Source organism: Littorina saxatilis, linkage group LG16 (assembly GCF_037325665.1).
Source record: "Littorina saxatilis isolate snail1 linkage group LG16, US_GU_Lsax_2.0, whole genome shotgun sequence".
NCBI lineage: Eukaryota > Metazoa > Mollusca > Gastropoda > Littorinimorpha > Littorinidae > Littorina > Littorina saxatilis.
This window is the reverse complement of record NC_090260.1, coordinates 53,961,443-53,979,906: the sequence shown is the minus strand read 5'-3', so window position 1 is coordinate 53,979,906 and position 18,464 is coordinate 53,961,443. Positions and strand designations below refer to the sequence as shown.

The window sequence follows — 18,464 nt, the reverse complement described above, 5'->3', positions numbered from 1 at the left end:
TGTTGGTGTGTGTGTGTGTTTGGTAACCGGCTTTGTACAGCGGGACCACCTTATTTTTTCATGTATTTTTATTCATTCTGGAGCTTTATTAAATAAACTGCCCATTTCAATCACAACTCTGGTCTGGTCTTATTGTCAGTGTTGCATAAATGATTGTATGTGAGCTTGTGAACATACAAAGAAAAAAGAAAGAAACATTCTGTGTCGAAATATCTTGACTAAAAATCAGGCGGAAGACTACACCTGTTGCATTTCCTATTATGCTCAGGCAATTATAACTGAGGGCGGAAGCGACAATGATTCGTTTTCCCCCCAGATAACATTAATTTGTAGAGACGGAAAAGGAACACGCACATTCTGGAACTGATTTGTGTAAATAACTGAGAGGGTGTTTTGTCTGTTTTGTGAAACGGTCCTCACACATTTGCAAAGTTCCACAGTTAGGCAGCTGAATTAAAGCATTACATAATGCATAGTGTAAACTCTAGGCCCTACTTCAAGGTCTTATTACTTCAAGATGCATACACGTGCTGTTGTATCTGTTAGTGCTTGCCGGACACCAGTGCTGATTAAAATGGCTTAGATTGTTACTAATTTGAAACTACAGTATGTCCTTTTACGCGTTGTGGCAACTGAATTTTGTTGGTACCGATGATTTATACAAAGACTTTTATCACAGGTTTCTTCCATATCAAACATTTATACTTACCTTCAAGTTCGAGTTTACCTTTACTTTCACGAGGAGAGTCTGTGTGTGTGTGTGTGTGTGTGCGTGCGTGTGTGCACGCTTAAATATTCTTGATTTTTGAACATAAGCAGTTTATCTGTCATAGAGTTGTGTGTGTTTTCATGTCTGCGTGTTCTTTTCCCCCTCCTTCCTCCTCTCGGCAGTCCGGCTTCAGTCATTTTATTCCTCCCCTCAAAGCAGAAAGCAGCATTGTGTTAATGTTCAGAACTTTGCCAGGTTTTTTGTTTGTTTGTTGTGCTTCTTTAATTTAGGTTTGTTGTTTGTTTAAAACACTCAAACATACGCACACATCCACACGCACACTTTTACTTTTTAAGTTATAATAAGTATTGCATTCAGCCACGGTTTTTTTCTCAGTTGATATTCTGATTTTTGCCATTTTTTTGTGTAATTTGTTTTTGTTGTGCTTGTTTGATGTAGGTTTGGTGTTGTTTGTCGTTGTTTGTTTAACACACACTCAAACACACACTAACCAGACACACACACACACCACCACCACCACCACCACAAGAATAGGTTTACACTCACTTTTTCCTCCACGTTTTAATTTTGGCAATATCATTAACCCAGGATTGCAAAGCAGGGATCATTTGTCAATTTCATAACAACGTACATACAATTTCAGCTGGTCACTTCAATAAAATGTGCATCATCACAGGTTTCTGCTGGAATGACAGTGTCTTATCTGTCAACACAAAATACACACACACAAAATGAGTGTGATGCTGTATGCCTCCTAACAGATCCTAACTTCACCCTCCAAACCTCCCTGCAGATGTATGTTCTGTGCACAAAAATAACCTTTTAAAATATACAAAATGCAGACGACATTTCTACATTTGTAGTTGTGCTGCAGACCTGTTTACCCCCATAAGTGTTTTGGAGTAATGCTCAGCCCCAAAAATAGTAATCCTGGTACAAAAATAGTAATCATCCAGCATTCGTCGCCAATTACAACGCACATGACAACTGTGTCTGCGAAACGCAATCATGCACATATATCCATCATTCACAAACAAAACACATCAGTCAGTTTTTGTAGTCATCATAATGTCAAAGAAGATTACATCAAAAGCACATGCATCACTGATTTTTTTTCTTTTGCTCGTAGTAGGCCTTTTTCAGTGTGTCAAGCGCTTCTCTACTGTACTTGCGCTTGCTGAAGGTACTGAACTTGTCAAATTCAGGTGCACGGAGCCCCTGGGGCTTTTAGTCATACCTCAGGCAGCTATCTGTTAGAAGAACTACCAAGTTTCATTGACTTGCACCCAAAGAGTCAAGAACTGCGATTTTTTTACGAATCAATTTCGTACTCGGACCCGGCTGGTCTTGACCTATTTTTGGATCTAAATTTAGATCAGGTAGATCACCACATCATGCACAAAAAGACACGTCACTAGCAAACTATGTCAGACATCATCATGAGTTTGTATAAAACAAAATGGAGGCCGGAATCACTCAGTTGAATCGAACTCCGACCAAACACCACGTAATAACTAGGTTAATTTATGCACTCGCGTGAACAAGAAACTGTCGAGCTTCATAGATGTCATCGTTGGGTAGTTTTGGGTTTGTTTTACTACCATAGGAGGATTTTTGAACTGTAAATGCACTCAGCTGCAACAAAAACGCAAAACGAAGGCTGTAAGCTGCACTGTGCCTTTAAGTAGCTCAACACAATGATCGCAGCCCAGGGTGCTAACACAGTTTGGAAGGTCAAGGTTTTATAGTATGCTTCCCTAACGGGATCTTATAAAAAAGCTAAAACATTTACCACTGAAGAAAAACCATCTCTGAACAATTCAAAATTGTCACACTACTAGTTTTACATTTTAAGGATCTTGCCTAGTGCACATCTTTTTATTATGAAACATTTGTATTGTAAACAAAAGAAAACACAATGTCTTGTGATCTGTAAATGTTCTTAATACAGGGAACTTTATACATTGTTCAAGTGAAGTACTGTACAGCCTATTTAGCTTGTTCATTTTCTCCCTATAATCTGCTACAATTCAATAAACTGCTGTAAACTTGTGTGCCCTTAAAGTAGATTTATGTCCTTCTGTGTGGGCACCTTCTTCTTCTTCTTCCTCTTCAGTGTTCAGTGTTTGCATTTGGATGTGTGCTCTCTGGCCAAGTCTTGTTGCACAGGGGTACGGGTGGCAAGAAAAGGCCACCCTCTCAGAACGTGTTGCAGAGTCTGTTCTTCCTACCCTAGCCACAGTCGCACGCTGTAGGTGCAAAACCTATCCTTTTGATGTGTACCTTCAGACAGCAGTGTTCTGTGCAAAGGCGAAAGATGGCTGTCTGTTCTGCGTGAGTAAGATGGGGCTATGGTCTTGAATGAGCTGGTAGCTGTCTGTCTTAAAAAAAAAAAAAAATAGACATCAAAGAAGTTGCAGCACCAGCCAAGTGTTGACTGTTTTCTTTATGCGTAACCTGGTCCTGGCAGTAGCTGTTGTCCATCTGTAAACAAGCAAGATCATTATTATAATATATTGATGGTGTATTTGTTTTACCCAAAAGACGATTAAAATAACATTTAATTTTTGTTTTAGTTATGTGGCATACATGCAGTGGAACGATCATATCTTGTGATATCTTCCCTCTGAGAAAAAAACTACTATTCAAAATGTACTTTTACATACTTTTTTGTTAACTTAGGCTTTTGAAGATCCACATCCAATCCTGCCACAATGTAGGCACAATCATAGGCTAAAATTGTCAGGGTTATTTACCATCGAACTGTCCTCAACATTCTATGCTGACACACACACATGCACACACACATAACTTGACTTCACTTAGGAAGGTTATGTGATGCTTAAATCATTTGTCTTGCCACTAGTTCATCACAAGTAACCACTGTGTTTATTGCTGGTATGTGCTTAAATGGAGGGATAGTCTTATCCCATGGTAAAAATTTTTTTTTTAACAAAAAGCCTGGCAGGTGATGTGAGATGTGAGCCAAACTGTGTTCACGAAAAGCAGCCGGCCTTTAATAACACAAAGCTGCCTCTGTACACAATTCTGCTTTTACACATGCTATCCCTTAACTTGGATTCATACCAAAAATCAAGCCTGGTTTCATAGGAAACAGTCAGAATGTTGATTCAGCATTTAGAATGATAATCTTATTTCATGTACACGCCTTGGCAAATCTGACAATTAAGTAAGCAGAAGTTTTCTTCACGGGACGGATTTGCTCATTTTATTATGTAGCAATGCACTTCACTTGGTCACATACACCCCCCCCCCCCCCCTCTGTGCACAGTGATAGTTTTAAACAAGGAATTCTGTAAACACAGGGGTGGTCAAATACACCCCCCCTTCCCTCTGTGCACAGTGATAGTTTTAAACAAGGAATTCTGTAAACACAGGGGTGGTCAAATACACCCCCCCCCTTCCCTCTGTGCACAGTGATAGTTTTAAACAAGGAATTCTGTAAACACAGGGGTGGTCAAATACACCCCCCCCCCCTTCCCTCTGTGCACAGTGATAGTTTTAAACAAGGAATTCTGTAAACACAGGGGTGGTCAAATACACCCCCCCTTCCCTCTGTGCACAGTGATAGTTTTAAACAAGGAATTCTGTAAACACAGGGGTGGTCAAATACACCCCCCCCTTCCCTCTGTGCACAGTGATAGTTTTAAACAAGGAATTCTGTAAACACAGGGGTGGTCAAATACACCCCCCCCCCCTTCCCTCTGTGCACAGTGATAGTTTTAAACAAGGAATTCTGTAAACACAGGGGTGGTCAAATACACCCCCCCCCCCTTCCCTCTGTGCACAGTGATAGTTTTAAACAAGGAATTCTGTAAACACAGGGGTGGTCAAATACACCCCCCCCCCCCTTCCCTCTGTGCACAGTGATAGTTTTAAACAAGGAATTCTGTAAACACAGGGGTGGTCAAATACACCCCCCCCCCTTCCCTCTGTGCACAGTGAAAGTTTTAAACAAGGAATTCTGTAAACACAGGGGTGGTCAAATACACCCCCCCCCCTCTCCCTCTGTGCACAGTGATAGTTTTAAACAAGGAATTCTGTAAACACAGGGGTGGTCAAATACACCCCCCCCCCTCTTCCCTCTGTGCACAATGATAGTTTTAAACAAGGAATTCTGTAAACACAGGGGTGGTCAAATACACCCCCCCTTCCCTCTGTGCACAGTGATAGTTTTAAACAAGGAATTCTGTAAACACAGGGGTGGTCAAATACACCCCCCCCCCCCCTTCCCTCTGTGCACAGTGATAGTTTTAAACAAGGAATTCTGTAAACGCAGGGGTGGTCAAATACACCCCCCCCCCCCTTCCCTCTGTGCACAGTGATAGTTTTAAACAAGGAATTCTGTAAACACAGGGGTGGGACTCTCTTGTGATGAAAAAAGAGGAAATCCCTTTTTTTCCAGGGGGTTCGGGGGCACGTTACCCCGAATTTTGGTTAAATGGTACATTAAAATCTGTGCAATCTGACAAAAAAGACATTCTCCACACTCCACAACCTCCCCCCCCCCCCCCCCCCCCTCAAAATTACTATTAGTTATCAGGAGTTTTCAGTCAGCACAATTTAACTCTCAAGCCTCCAGTGTTCTGTTTCATCTCCACGTCTCTCCAAATCATTCAGTCAACAAGTCATAGATATTGTAATGAAATGTGACGCGGAAAAATAGATTACTCCAGCAGAATTCGTAAGTTGTGTCCGCGGAAATCCGCGGAAAAGTCCCACCCCTGAAACAGCACTGCATGGTGCCTTTTCCAGAAATAAATTCATCAAAAAATGTCAACTCACAACAGCAAGAGTCAGTGTGTCGATTGTTCATATGTGACAAAGTTGAGGGATGAGCTTATCCTATGTTAAAGCCTGGCCAGAACTGAGACGGTGACGAGAAGTAGTGTGCCTATAATGACACAATGCTTTCTTCGTAAGCAATTAGATTCAACATCTCAGATCTGGTCAGGCCTATACAAATGCCATCTCTCAACTTGGTCCATACAAAAATCATGAGCCTGGCTTAATTCTGTACAGAGTGGGAATTTGTTTTTCTCTTTTTCGAAATCCAAAATAAGCAAAATCAGGTCTTAAAATCAATCAATCAATATGAGGCTTATATCGCGCGTATTCCGTGGGTACAGTTCTAAGAGCAGGGATTTATTTTATCTTTTTATTTTATGCAATTTATATCGTGCACATATTCAAGGCGCAGGGATTTATTTATGCCGTGTGAGATGGAATTTTTTTTACACAATACATCACGCATTCACATCGGCCAGCAGATCGCAGCCATTTCAGCGCATATCCTACTTTTCACGGCCTATTATTCCAAGTCACACGGGTATTTTGGTGGACATTTTTATCTATGCCTATACAATTTTGCCAGGAAAGACCCTTTTGTCAATCGTGAGATCTTTAACGTGCACACCCCAATGTAGTGTACATGAAGGGACCTCGGTTTTTCGTCTCATCCGAAAGACTAGCACTTGAACCCACCACCTAGGTTAGGGAAGGTGGGAGAAAATTGCCAGGGTCGAACTCGCAACCTCTCGCTTCCGAGCGCAATTGCGTTACCACTCGGCCACCCAGTCCAAGTCCAAATGGAGCAAGTCTTAAAATGGGAGTGAATTTACAGATGTTATGAACAAGAAGTCTGCGAAAACAGGGTCATTAATAGGAAGGAGTCTTAGATTGGGGTGTCTTAAAAGGGGCAGGGGTGGAGGCCACTGTAATGACCATGAAATACCGTACTTTCCGGGTCATAAGGCGCGACTTTTTTCCTTGAGTTCGACCCCTGCGTCTTGTATAACGAAGCGCCTAATCCGTGTATGAAATACGAAAAAAATCAAAGAGACCGCTTGAGTACCAGTCAAACAACTTGTGATAATGCATGTTTCAGCTACTAGGTACTGCCCTGCCTTTGATCTGGCCGCACACACAGATTTCCACTCTGTTAAACTCGGTCATTGACCCCTGGGAAGAAGGTCGTGTCTTTTAACAAGGCCACCCAGCTATCACAATGCCTTTGGTCACTGACCGGTCACTGACCCCGATGCAGGAAGTGTTTCCTCTCTCAGATATGACAGGGGAACCACCTCTCATGGCAAAAACTGGGTCATTTTGGTGCGCCCTATTGGCCCCCTGCGTCCAATGGGTGACTGGATTACATTTTTTTTTTTAAAAGAAGGGGGTGCGTCTTAGATAACAAAGCGCCTTGTCACCCGGAAAGTACGGTAATCAAAATAATACTATCAGTCATCTTATTCTCTACCAAATTTCTAGAGGTCAAGACAATGATACAGATTATTTACTTGTGTCACTGTTAGTGTCATTCTATGAATAACAGACCGATAGAAAGAGAGCTCTGTGTCTTGTACCTTGGTGTTAGGAAACGCTACCGTTGCTGAGCTTTGGTTCAGTTTTGTGTGTTGCATGTAGTTGACTTATTTTTACTTTGTGGGAAAGTACCGATATTATATTTTGTAAACACAATATTTATGCTTGGACGAGAATGCAGGTGAACTTTCTAGTCCTGTCAAAACAAGTTGTTTACCATGCTGTTCTTAGTGTGAGTTCGTGGCGTTCGTTCGGATTAAGTGCGTCGGCCCTTTTGATGTACGTCATAAGAGAATGTCGCTAGTTTAGTCCATGCACGGCTCGTATAATGTAGTTGTATCGTGTTCGGTCTGGAATATTCTCGAGATTGAGTATTTACTATATATGCCAGCGCGATTTGAATGTTAAAAAAGCTTCTATTTGAGTTCTGCTAGATGTGCAGTTGTATGTATGTAATGCTAAATAAATCCTCGAACTCAATTTGACGAGTTGTTTTCTGCTGCTGCGAAGACGGGCGACGTAGAATAAAAGAACACAACTATACGACGTTTGAGAACTTGTGGCAATCTCAAGTGTCGTGTAACAATTGGGGGCCAAGCCAAGGATCTACGTTTAACGCCAAGGGTTTTCCAGCAACAAGGACCAGCGTCAAGACAGTCACAGGAGGTAGCCATCAATCGGGTGTATCCTGAGGGATCAGTATTGAGACTACGGAACCGTGGATTCGGTGTGACTGGTGAAGAGTTTGGTAATCGCCGCAGCTCGGTACGGTGAGCGACGCCGGAGTGTATCGGGATTACAGAGGTTAGCTGCCGTTTGGACGAGACGGACTTCGTCGCGGAGCTAGTGCATTAATACTACGAAATACGACTGAGGTACGTCGTGATGATAGTACGTATCGTGAGCAGAGTACGCCGTCACGTTAGACGAGGAGGGTGGCAGCCTGCGTCTACGAAGGTGACCAGCGACGAGAGAAGCATCGGAGGTGCGGTAGAGACTGTGTTCTTTTAGAAGACTACATTCGTCTACGTTCGGGGCTGTGAAAGAATACAGACGAACGCACCGGAAAAGACCAGAATGGCTGAGTTCTGGGGAAAAGGAATTGAACTGGGACTAAAAGGCAAGCAGTTGACGGAGTTCGTCGAGTCCCAGACACGACTGCTGGCGCAGCGTGAAGAAAGACAAGCGCAGCGTGAGCGTGAAGAAAGACAAGCGCAGCGTGAAGATAAAGAAAGACAAGCGCAGCGTGAGCGTGAAGAAAGAGAAGCACAGCGTGAAGAAAGACAAGCGCAGCGTGAAGAAAAGCAAATGGAGCTGAAACGCTTAGAGCTCCAGATAGAAATGGAGACCAAGCGCTTAGAGCTTCAGACAGAAATGGTGCGTGTTCAAACTGAGCACGAGGCACCACGCCAAAGAGATAACCAGCAGCAAATGCTACACAGGGCACCGAAACTTCCAGCATTCGCTGACGGGAAGGACCAGATCGACTGCTACCTTGCAAGATTCGAGAGGTTCGCTGAGAGTGCTAGATGGCAGCGCGACGACTGGGCGATTCAACTCAGCGCACATTTGACTGGGGCAGCACTTGAGGTCTACACTAGACTCTCAAACGATGACGCCAGAGACTATGATGTACTGAAGGAAGCTCTGTTGCGTTGCTACAACTTCACTGAAAGGGGCTACCGTCAACGCTTCCGCGAATGCCAGCCATTGTCTGGAGAGACACCGAGCCAGTTTGTGGAGCGCCTGTCGTCATACCTGCAGAAGTGGGTGGAGTTATCAGGTGAAGAGCAGTCATACGAGAGTCTGCGGGACTTGATCGTGAAGGAGCAGTTCCTTAATGCATGCCCGAAGGACCTGGCGACCCGCTTGGAAGAGCAAAAACTGCGGGGTTTGAAGGACATTACTGATGCTGCTGAGCGTTATCTCATTGCTCATGGAAGGACCCTGGGGACGTCAAAGTCATCAAAACCTTTCCAGAAGAGCGGGAACCAGGGAAACCAACCTGCCAAGGGACAAACTGAGTCCGCACCATCATCCAATGAAGGGCAGAACATAACGTGTTTCCTTTGCAATGCCAAGGGCCACCGAGTCGCCAACTGTCCCCAAAAGAAAAATAACGGACATGTCAATGACAAAGCGCAAGAACATCGACGGAGATATTACGACAACAAGAGGCAAACGAGTGGCTCGAACCAACAAGTATGTGCGAGCAGCGTCATACTACCAAGGGCTGCCGAGCAAGTGGATACACCATCGGACGTGGAAGAATGTCTTTCTGATGGCCAGCTTCTACTCGCCAATGGCAAGTCCATCTCTGTCGTCGCCAGCGCAGCTGTGTCAGTGTCGAACATGCCCGTGTCGAAGGGATTTGTTGAGAAGCAGGAAGTGACTGTTCTCAGAGATTCGGGCTGCAATGGAGTCATTGTCAAAGAGGATCTGGTGCCAACAGAGAAGTTCACTGGTGACTTCAAGTGGACGCTCATGGCTGACAGCAAATGCGTGAAGGCACCAGTGGTAAAAATCCAGATCGATACTCCATACTTCACCGGAGAAGTTGAGGCCGTCTGCCTGAAGAAGCCCTTGTACGATCTACTAATTGGGAACATTGGGGGTGCGAGACGTCCTGATGACCCTGATGTCGAATGGAGAATGGGCGCAGCTCAGCCTGCTGTTGAGGAGGAAGACCCACTGCCATTCGCGAATGAAGATATCAGCGAACTGTTACGAGATGACAGAGCAACTGTGCATCGCCGCGACCAGCCGCAGGTTGTAAGCGCTGTGACGACCAGAGCCCAGGCGAAGAAGGACAAAACAACTACGCCACTCAGGGTCACCAACAGTTCTGCAACTGCTGTCGTGGACAGGGATCAGCTGATTCAGCTACAGGAAGCTGATTTGACCTTGACAAAGTACAGGAGTCGTCCTGTCAAGGAGATGACTAAGGGCGAAGGCACTGTGCACTTTGAAGTAAAGGCCAAGATCCTGTACAGAGTGTTCCAGCACCCGAGAGTCAACGGTGGGAAGCCATTACGTCAAGTTCTGGTGCCTCAACCACTTAGGCGCCAGGTGATGGAGGTGGCCCACGACTCTATTATGGGAGGTCACCTGGGTGTCAAGAAGACATCGGACAGAATCCAGGCTGCGTTTTACTGGCCAGGACTGCATGCAGATGTGACTCGATTCTGCCGATCGTGCGATATTTGCCAGAAAACCATACCGCGAGGAAGGGTCCCGAAAGTGCCGTTGCAGAAGATGCCTTTGATCGACCGACCTTTCAAGAGGGTGGCCATTGACCTCATCGGCGAGATAAAACCGCCAAGTGAAGCGGGTCATCGTTGGGTACTGACCCTGGTAGACTATGCAACCAGGTACCCAGAAGCCGTGCCTCTGAAGAAAATTGACACAGAGACTGTTGCCGAGGCACTTGTGGACATTTTCAGCAGAATTGGGGTTCCTGAAGAGATCCTCACAGACCTGGGGACACAGTTTGTCTCTGAATGCATGGAAGAGGTCAACAGGCTGCTGAGCATTCGTCACTTGACTACGACACCTTATCACCCGATGTGCAATGGGCTGGTCGAAAAATTCAATGCGACGCTGAAGTCCACGCTGAAGAAACTATGCAGTGAGCAGCCAAGGCAGTGGCATCGCTACATCAATGCCTTGCTGTTTGCATACAGGGAGGTGCCACAAGAGTCCACTGGATTCTCCCCGTTCGAGCTGATGTACGGGCGGACCGTGAGAGGCCCGATGCAGATACTAAAGGAATTGTGGACGAAAGATGTGGACACACCTGAAGTGAAGAACAGTTACCAGTACGTGTTCGAGTTGCGAGAGAAACTGGAGGAGACTCTCGAGATTGCTAGAGAAAACTTGAGAAAGTCTCAGGATAGTGGAAAGCACTACTACGACCGCAAAGCCGTAAACAGGAAGTTTACACCAGGTAACAAAGTGCTGATACTGCTTCCCACTGATCACAACAAACTACTGATGCAGTGGAAAGGCCCATACGAGGTTGAGGCCGTGGTAGGGATCAACGACTACAAGGTGAATGTCGGCAAGAAGTCCAAGATCTACCACGCTAACCTCCTGAAACTGTATGTGGAGAGACCTCCGGAAGCAGTACAGGTCGCAGCAAGTGCGGAAGAACCAGCCGAACTAGACGAGTTCGACGGCGAGGAACTACTGGAGTTGGGAGACCTCCACAAGAAAGAGGGAGTGGATGACGTCAAGCTAGGACCTGACCTGACAGAAGATCAGCAGAAGGAGCTGCATGATTTTATGGGCGACTTCACCCATAGGTTCTCTGATGTTCCAGGCTCTACGTCCTTGGTCGAACATGAAGTCCACCTCACATCTAACGTTCCCGTTCGCTCAAAACCATACCCTATCCCGTTTCAGGCTCGGGAATCCTTGAAGAAGGACATCGACAACATGTTGAAGATGGGGGTCATCCGTGAGTCATCATCCCCTTACTCATCTCCCGTTGTTGTTGTCAAGAAGAAAGACGGTACAAACAGGGTATGCATTGACTTCAGGAAAGTGAATAAGATCACCGTGTTTGACCCTGAACCAATGCCGACGGCGGCTGATCTGTTCCGAAGGTTGACTGGCAGTAAGATCTTCTCAAAGATCGATCTCAGCAAGGGATATTGGCAGATTCCTGTGCGCGAAGAGGACATACCAAAGACTGCCTTTGCAACTCCAGACGGAACGTATGAGTGCCTGCGGATGCCTTTTGGCATGGTGAACAGTGGTGCTACCCTTACGAGGGGAATGCGAAAAATGCTCAAAGGAATGAAGAATGTTGTGTACTACTGGGATGATCTGCTAGTCCACACGGAGACCTTTGCGGAGCATCTGGAGACTTTGAGGGAACTGTTTTCCCGCCTGACAAAAGCCAATCTGACCGTGAGACCCAGCAAGTGCATTTTGGGGACCGACAACGTTGACTTCATAGGTCATTCACTGAAGGAAGGTCAAAAGGGGCTTTTGTTGGAAAACGTCACCAAGATCCTCAATGCGCCACGTCCTGAAACCAAGAAGCAGGTGCGATCCTTCCTTGGATTGGCTGGGTACTACAGAGAGTTCATTCCAAACTTCGCCGCCATAACGGCGCCTTTGTCGGACATGACCCGAAAAGGATGCCCCAACCGAATACTCTGGGGACCAGCTCAGGAGAAGGCATACCAGACCGTGCGCGACCTGATGTCACGAGACCCGGTGCTACGCCTTCCTGATACTGCCAAAGAGTTCATCTTGCGTACAGACGCATCGGACGAAGGGATCGGCGCCATGCTGATGCAAGAGCATGGAGGTAAACCGTTTCCGGTCAGCTATGCCAGCAAGAAGCTGTCAGGAGCCGAGAAGAACTACTCGACCATGGAGAAAGAGTGTTTAGCCATCGTGTGGGGAATCAAGAAATTTGAACTCTACCTCCAAGGGGTGAAATTCGTGCTTCAGACTGATCACAAACCCCTCACCTACCTGAACTCTGCGAAGTTTGTGAATAATCGTATCATGAGGTGGGTGATGTACTTGCAGAACTTTGATATGCGAGTGGAATCGATCAAAGGTTCAGACAATGTTGGAGCAGATTTTCTCAGCCGAGTATGTGAGTAAAACTGTGTTCATTCTCCAACAGACTAATGTACATACCTGGATTTCAATCTGTTATGTATACATAATATGTGTACAAGTAGCGTTTCAATGATTGAAAGAAATTAGGTAAATTTCTTCTGGTGTTGGGGGTAATGTTAGGAAACGCTACCGTTGCTGAGCTTTGGTTCAGTTTTGTGTGTTGCATGTAGTTGACTTATTTTTACTTTGTGGGAAAGTACCGATATTATATTTTGTAAACACAATATTTATGCTTGGACGAGAATGCAGGTGAACTTTCTAGTCCTGTCAAAACAAGTTGTTTACCATGCTGTTCTTAGTGTGAGTTCGTGGCGTTCGTTCGGATTAAGTGCGTCGGCCCTTTTGATGTACGTCATAAGAGAATGTCGCTAGTTTAGTCCATGCACGGCTCGTATAATGTAGTTGTATCGTGTTCGGTCTGGAATATTCTCGAGATTGAGTATTTACTATATATGCCAGCGCGATTTGAATGTTAAAAAAGCTTCTATTTGAGTTCTGCTAGATGTGCAGTTGTATGTATGTAATGCTAAATAAATCCTCGAACTCAATTTGACGAGTTGTTTTCTGCTGCTGCGAAGACGGGCGACGTAGAATAAAAGAACACAACTATACGACGTTTGAGAACTTGTGGCAATCTCAAGTGTCGTGTAACACTGGGTTCGTGCTCAGTTGCTTGAAAATGGACTTGTCAGAGGTTCTTCTTCAGCCTTACACCAGCCTACAGCGGTAGCTTCTACTTCACCAAACTTTGTTCTGAAACAAAACAAATAAAACACATCTTCAGGGTCAAGCATATGTATCAAATCATGATCACACAATTAAACCTTCTTCTTTGGTCAGTACTATTGAAGATTTGTTAATTGTTTCTTGTTCACAAAAGCACTAATCAAAAAATTGCTCCAGGGGCTTGCAACGCAGTACAATATATTACCTTACTGGGAGAATGCAAGTTTCCAGTACAAAGGACTTAACATTTCTTACATACTGCTTGACTAAAATCTTTACAAACATTGACTATATTCTATACAAGAAACACTTAACAAGGGTAAAAGGAGAAACAGAATCCGTTAGTCGCCTCTTACGACATGCTGGGGAGCATCGGGTAAATTCTTCCCCCTAACCCGCGGGGGGTTGTACAAGATAATGAAATAGAGTGAATTTTGAAGTGCATTCATAATTAAAGCCCAATCATGTGGCTTAACCTACCTAGTCTTGAAAAGCCTGTCCGAGGAAACAGATCAAGCACCCTTCCGCAGACCTTCCTGACGGAAGAGTCTTGGTTGTAACCGCTCACTTTCTAAAGTAGTCCATAAGCAGTTCCATGTGCCTATGTTATCACTGTAACCAGCTCCTTTGTGTACCTGTGATCTGGATGAGCTGCAACACATAAAACTTTCATATGAACACTATGTCAAGTATACCAGTTAGCATCCATCAAACACTGACTGACTGAGGAGCATCACAAGATCTGTTCTAAGGAGGTAACAACTATTGTCACAAAGTGTTTATGATACAGCTGCAGGCACATGGCACTGAGTGGTCAATTGGTGAGGGGGGGCAGAAGTTCTGCTCAGTCTTGTCTGCTGATACTACACTTTGTGGTGGTGTAAGGCAGGGAATCACACCCCAACCACTGGCCCCGCCCACCTGGTGTCGAGTGCCTGTGGATACATCAGTCCCAGTCATGGCTGGCCCCCGGTTGACAACTGCCATGTACGTCATGTACGGGTACATTTACTTTGCAGTACAGATTAGTTTTCAATAGCAATGACATCATGGACGCACACCTGCCCAACGCAGACAAGGACAGCAAAATCAGGGACCAAACGTGATAAAGAGTAACTAATCGTCACAAACATCAAAATGCTTTGCATTTCTTGACCAGATAACAATCATTTCTGGGCAATTGAAGATTATTATTCCACCTACAGGCTATCACCCCCATGGCTGTTACTTGTAACACATTTCATTTCTTAAAATATGTTTTGTAAAGTAATACTGTAGTTAATAGATTTCTCTGAAAGGCACATTCCTTCTCATGAAAACAATTTGGCTCACCGTCTAAGATCTGGTCAGGCTTTAAAATGGGATAAGACATGATCTCTTAACTTGTTCACATACCCACAATGAACGGTCTGGTTGCTCTCTGCGCCAAGTGCGATTGTGTTATGAATAAATGCTGTAAAAGCTACAACTGTACTAGCTCATTTAAAAAAAAATCACAAAATGTCACTTCACCACAGCAAGCAAACAGTGTGTTTATTTCTGGTATAGAACAGACACACACATACACACACACACATACACCAAAGCAACACAAAAGCCCAAAACATGCCTACCATCTAAATGAGGAATCCAGTTCCAACTGTCTTCTGCCAATATAACACTGCCAGAGACACCATGGTGTAGAAAGTCAGTTTAAAGAGAGACTACCTGAAAGAAAAATGATACAATAATAATAAAACACCCAGTGCAATAGACATACTTGCTCGTTAAAGGCTTACTTTACCATGTAAAAACATTTTGCTTCACAGTCTCAGATCTTGTCAGGCTTTTACTTGGGATAAGATCATCCCTCTACTTGGACGAATAGCAACATAGATCAGCTTGAATGCTCTCTGTGCAGAGTGGTTTTTGTTTGTTTGTTAAAGAATTAGTTTTGTTAACAACACTGGTACCTTTTTGTGAAAATATTTCATCACACATTTTAACTCACCACAGCAAGCAGTCACTGAATATATAATTTTTTGTATGTGGCCAAGATGAGGGATTCCATGTTAAAGCATAGCCACATTATACTGTAGTGACAAGGCAAGTGGGCCTTTAAACTGTAAACTGATATATATTGTGCATTTTGACTTCTTCATAAATTATAACCCTGATGCAGGCAGTCATCAGTACATGTAGTGGTTTAGTCCCTTGAATGAGAAAAGAATGACTTTGCAAGAAAGAAACTCGGAGTCAAAGTCAAAATACCCTTTATTACAAACTATAGATTCCACAGGGTTTGAAGTTAGAAAGCTCTGAAAATAACTCTGCTATTTGAAATTGACTAATAGTATTAACTTATACCGCCATACATGATACACATGTACAGACAAATGAACTAAGGCTTGTGAAGATCTATCCATAATCCTGCTACACAAAGACACAATCATTCAGAGGTTGAAATTGCCAGGGTCATTTTCCATCCCCATGTAGCCTGGATTTAATTACTGGCATGTTTTTCAGTTAAAGAGATGTGTCACTCAGAATGACAGGAGATGGTTCACTCAATGCAGAGCATAATATAACATTGATTTCTTCATGCCATCTGATTTGCAGTTGAATTCACAGGGCGAGAAAAATTCTAGACTGTCCTCAACATTCTATGCTGACTGTAAATTGTAATTATATAATACACACCCTAGCTAACTGGTACACTAATCACTTGCTCTGGCTTACTTCTTTTTCCAACATAATAAATCTGTTATTTGTACTTTAGCCTTTTGTGGTAAAATATTCTCATTACCACCAGTTGCACTCACAAGCTATTGCACTAGTGTATTTTGGAAATGATCAAAGGACTTACTTGTGTTCTACAACAGCACCATGTCAGTGTTGCGGGAAGAATGAGGCAGGGCTTGGTAATAACTGAGACCTGCAAGTAAACAGAACATATTTAGAATCCCAGCATGTGTTATAATTTGTGTATATTTATTTTATATTATAAGGTCTTACATTGCAATAACAAACACACACACACACATGCACACACTCATTCAATGTGCTCTATGTGCTAAGAATAAGAGTGATTGTTTAATGAATTAACGCTGAAGAAGCTACTAGTTGCTTAAACACATTCATAGCAAAATGTCACTTGATCACCACATCAAGCACACTGTATCTTCATTTCTGGTTGTATACATTGTATGCAAGTGGAGGGATGATCTTATTCCATGTAAAATCCTAGCTCAGCTGATCTCTCTCAACTTGGATTCATACCAAAAATCAGGAGCCTGGGTGTTTCTGTTCAGTGGGCATTTCCCTATTTGTTTTATTTGAATGCATTTCTTAAAAAGAACACTTCCTCTGCATAGCCGTCAGGATGTTGGTTCCACCTTTAGGAATGTGTCTTAGTGGACGGACAATCTTATTCCATGTACATGTTCCATTCCTTCGTGCATTATGTGATTCTACTGTATTTTAGTCATAAACAATGACCTTCATTCTAATAAGAAGAGACGATTACCTTTCACCTCGGACGTGTCAACTCATATTTTGCCGCTGAGTCGGTGGACAGTTGCTGGAAACCGAGTCCGTCGTCACACTTCGGGCTTTGGCAACTAAGTTCACTTTGCGGGTCTTTCCCCTTGTAACACCATACTTGTTCGATCACAGTTTCTTTGTTCATCGGCCGAAGCAGGCCCCTCCTTCGCTCCCGTCTCGGCCACAGTTTCCTCAGTGCAGTCGGGCATGAGAGCCCGCCCTTGAACGCACTCTCCCCTGTACCGCATAGTTTTAAACCTCCCCACCTTTTTAATCTCCCTGTTTGCCGGAGCTAACCACTATCGGTAACAGTGACTCAACCGCAGGACTCTGAGACGTTCGCAAGAACCCAGTCCTCTTCGGAAGAAGATGATGATCAAAGATCATGATGCATTGCCGACGCCGGCCATGTTGAATTAGTGAAAACCGAAACGTGGAAGCGAAACTAACTTATCTTCGGGAATCAATTAGGAAAATTATATGTGTAGTAGGTAGAAAAATGACATTTAATGAGACAGATAAAACTCGGATCAAATGAGAAAGAAAGAACTATCCAAACTTGCAAGCACAGCCGCGGTAGTCCTAAGTACGTACTGAAGTTCCCGATCCATGTTTTAGTCTAACCAGCGCTGTCTCTAGTCTATTGATGCGCAACAGGATAAGAGATACCCTGAGGTTATAAGTGATACTCCCACATACGTTGCACAAGCATAATTTAACGTTACCTTATGTACGGTCCAACCGGTGTGCAATGGGTGCTCTCTCTCTCTCTCTCTCTCTCTCTCTCTCTCTCTCTCTCTCTCTCTCTCTCTCTCTCTCTCTCTCTCTCTCTCTCTCAATCCACCAACACAGATTCTTTTAGAACCAAATATTCTTTCCATTTAATGAACTCTATGAACAAATAAACTTGATTGGTATGTTTTATACAGTTGTTCATTATCGGAATTATGGTTTATTGTGACAAAATCACGAAGATTTGGCTCTGTAATACATTGTTTTGCTGAGCTAATGTATTGTTGGGTTACTTTCCGTTTATCTTCATTGCTTTACACCCAATTTTGAACACTACCTTATGATCTACAATGCTTCTACATAATGCGCTTCATGTACATAAACTTATATGTTCTACCATTAATGTTTTTATGTAACCTTTTTTTCCCTAGTCATAGTTATAGTAAAATAGTTTAGTCCCTCTTTAGGGCGAGGGCCAGATGCAAAAAAGCATACCTATGCTTATTCTTGTCACCCTCGAAAAATAAAGATTTGTCATTGTCATTGTCATTGTCATTGTCTCTCCCCCCCCCTCTCTCTCTCTCTCTCTGTGTGTGACTGGAGAACAATAATTGACAACACACACATACACACACACACACACACACACACACACACACACACACACACACACACACACACACACACACACACACACACACACACACACACACACACACACACACACACACACACACTTACAAAAAAAAAGGGAGTGGAGAGACGG

General features: G+C 43.8%; 1 long non-coding RNA gene across 1 annotated transcript; it reads right to left on the bottom strand.

The window, feature by feature from the left end:
- Nucleotides 1-1,777: 1,777 nt before the first annotated feature.
- On the bottom strand, nt 1,778-17,794 carry LOC138951245 (uncharacterized). Its single transcript, XR_011451071.1, has 6 exons — nt 16,950-17,794; nt 16,290-16,358; nt 15,058-15,151; nt 13,925-14,095; nt 13,373-13,471; nt 1,778-3,214 (listed from the first exon to the last, which is right to left on the bottom strand). It is a non-coding gene; the product is annotated as an uncharacterized lncRNA (long non-coding RNA).
- Between the last annotated feature and the right edge of the window lie 670 nt (nt 17,795-18,464).